This window comes from Suncus etruscus, chromosome 2, assembly GCF_024139225.1.
Source record: "Suncus etruscus isolate mSunEtr1 chromosome 2, mSunEtr1.pri.cur, whole genome shotgun sequence".
Classification (NCBI taxonomy): Eukaryota; Metazoa; Chordata; class Mammalia; order Eulipotyphla; family Soricidae; genus Suncus; species Suncus etruscus.
This window is the reverse complement of record NC_064849.1, coordinates 170,180,415-170,183,853: the sequence shown is the minus strand read 5'-3', so window position 1 is coordinate 170,183,853 and position 3,439 is coordinate 170,180,415.

Here is a 3,439-nt window from a genome sequence, read left to right as displayed (position 1 = left end):
AAGAGAAATAACTTCATTTTGAACCGTCCTAATATTGAGAATGTATGAGGAAAATTGAGAGCCTGTTTAGAGTACAGGCAGGGGTCGGGTGGGGAGGAGGGGACTTGGGACTTTGGTGATGGGAATGTTTCACTGGTGATGGGTGTTGTTCTTTACATGACTGAAACCCAAACACAATCATGTATGTAATCAAGGTGTTTAAATAAAAAATATATATATTTGCTCACATATGTATAATGAAAAATGATTTTAAGTAAAATGAAATAAAAAATAAAGATGTAGTGTTATACAGGTCTTATACTTATGATGGAAGTATAGGTTTCCCCATTGCCTTTTGAGATTTTCTTGTGGGGTGTGGGTTCCCAGGTGTCTTTTCCTTACACACCCTGCCCTTCCTAAGATTGGTAAAATATTTAGGGAGGGGGGTCTGTGTAAAGTTCTTACATTGGAAGTCATTTAAGGCTAAGTCTGGTATCCAGCAACAGTCCACGTTAGGATAAGTTGGTAGGGAGGGCCACACTGCATGAGTCAGTAGGGGTGTTGGTTGTCTTTTTCTGCTGGGGATGAGGTATGGGTTTGAGTGGATGTCCCTTCGCTTGGGTGCTGGGTACTGGTTCGTTGGGGTAGGAGGTCAGTCTTGATGCCTAATAGATTAAGAACTGAGGGTGAAGAGTTTTAATAAGTTGGAAAATCTGGATGATCTGGATGGGATTGAGGGGTGAAGGGGCAATCAGATTCCTGGGGATAGGGGAGAGTATTTGGAAGGGGCAGAAAGGAAGAGGGGAAAATAAGATTAAATAGGAAAAAAAGGAAGGAGTAGTGAGAAGAGAGGTGAAAAGAGTGGGGGCATGTCATTTTGTTTAAATATGTTCGATGAGTAGGCCTTATAGTATATGTCTGCAGGTCACAGCTGCTGCTTCGGTGGTCTGGCTGGTCACATAAAGGTATACCTTAGAGATAAAGGGTGTGTTAAAAAGTTTTATCAAGGAGCCAGAGAGATAGCACAGCGGTATTTGCCTTGCAAGCAGAAGATCCAGGACCTAAGGTGGTTGGTTTGAATCCTGGTATCCTGGTGTACCATATGGTCCCCTGTGCCTGCCAAGAGCTATTTCTGAGCAGATAGCCAGGAGTAAAACCTGAGCACTGCTGGGTGTGGCCCAAAAACCAAAAAAAAAAAAAGTTTTATCGAGACAATTTTGTAATGCAACCTGGGTATGGTATCTCGTGTGGCTTAGCTCCGAGATGCCATCTTAGGTTGTCCATCCTTTGTTTCCAAGCACATCTGTGGACAGAAAGAGAGGTTACTTTTATTAAGCTTAAGGCATTAACACCTATTATTTTGAAATACTTCTGTTGGAGTCAGTGATTTCCCGTGGTATTCTTTACCTGTAACCTTGTATAAGATCACTAAGAGATTATTATGAGACTTTGCGGTAACAGGCTGATTATATACCTGTTCTCTCTACACTGCTGTTTCTTCAGTTGCTGGTTTCTTTATGGTTTAATGTGTGGTCGAGAGTTTATGATGTTCCTCTTTCATGTGTTTTGGGCACTTTTGCCCAGTTTATGTGTGATGTAACAGTGTTTGGAGTTTCTACACTGTTAAGTCCTGTTATTTGATCTTTGAATATTAGTTGTATATATAGTGTAGTTTCTAGGTGCTTCAGAATAGTGCTATCATTCTGTATTTATCTTTCATCTTCTGGCTTACTTTGTTTGATATAATATGTTCTAGGTCCATCCATGTTGCTGCAAAGTCTGTGATTGAATCATTTCTTACTACCATGTAGTATTCCATTGTGTATAGGTAGCACATCTTAATGATGTACTCATCTGTTGTTGGGCATCAAGGTTGGTTCCAAGACTTGGCTATTATACTGATCTCAGTTCTCTATGGCAATAGCAGGCTTGAAAATTTGAACTCTGCATACTGTTTTCCTTCTTGTGAGTATGCTTTTTGTTCCTGTCACCCAAAACTAACACGTCCTTCTTTTTGCAAAAAAATACTTGAATTTAATCAATTTGGGTCTATTTTAGAAATCAAATTATTAATTTTTATACTTTATGTATTTCAACATTATTTTCAATTAGGGAGTTTATGTAGCTCTACTGAGAGACTTTTTAATGATTACTTAAAATAAGAACAAGCATATTTATAATAATCATAAGCAGGATCTTAGGGAGTGGCACTTGAATCTTTTTTGTGAATATAACTTTTTGTAATAAGGAATTCTAAGAAGACAAGAACTTTCTTAGTCTTAGAAAGAAGCTTGAAGGATATTACATGGCATTTGACTTGCGTGTGGACAATCCTGGTTCAATATATGGCACCACATATGTTTCCCTGAGTTAGATACCAAGAGTAAATCCTGAGGATCAGTCCAGTATTCTCTCTGCATTCCAAACCCCCAATTAAAGAAAGGAGTATTTTCCCATGGGTAGAGAAACAGAACCATATAACTTGAATCATCTTATTCAGTTTCATAAATTGAGGACCAGATAGTCATATGAATATTTAGTGGAAATATAAAATGATCAGACTTGAACACCAAACCAAAAGTCAATGACAACAGAATCAAAACCCAATCTACAACAAGCTGTTCAAATGGGGACCAGTTACACTGGCATTCTGGGAGGTAAAGGAGGGAGATATGGGATGCATGCCAGAAACAACGGTGGAGAGAGGACAATACTGGTGGTGGGAATGCCCTTTATTCATTGTCACTATGCACCTTAAATATTGCTTTGAAAGATTTGTAATTAACTTTAGCCACAATAAAAAATTTAAAAAAGAATAATATTTCTGATCCCTGCCGAGTACACATTTGCTTTCATAAGAACCAAGAGCTGAGAGTGTGATTCTCATTCAGTTTCAGGAAAAGAGCTGCTTAAGAGGCAAATTTTACAAATATGTTTTTATCTTATGATAAATTCTTTAATTTTACACTTTCTGTTTAAGACTCCTGCTCAATGTTTTAATACTTTCTAGTAGTTCATTCTCTACCCTTTTGTTACATGATTTCTGTTTCTTATTCCCTTTTTATACAATTGCTTATCCAACTTATCAATAACTTTTTAAATTTGGCCCGTATTGTGTGTTTTATGGAAATTTCTTTATTTTTATTTTTATCTTTATTTAAATACCTCAATTACAAATATGATTATAGTTGGTTTTCAGTCATGTAAAGAACACCACCCCCCTTCACTGGTGCAACATTTCCATCACCAATGTCCAAATCTCCTTCATACCTCACCCCCACCTGTAATCTAAACAGGCTTTCCACATCCCTCATTCATTAACATTGTTAAGATAGTTCTCAGTGTAGTTATTGCTCTAACTGCACTCACCACTCTTAGTGGTGAGCTTCATGTCGTGACCTGGACCTTTCAGCCCTCCTCTCTTTATCTGATGATTATTGCAAAAAATGTCTTTTATTTT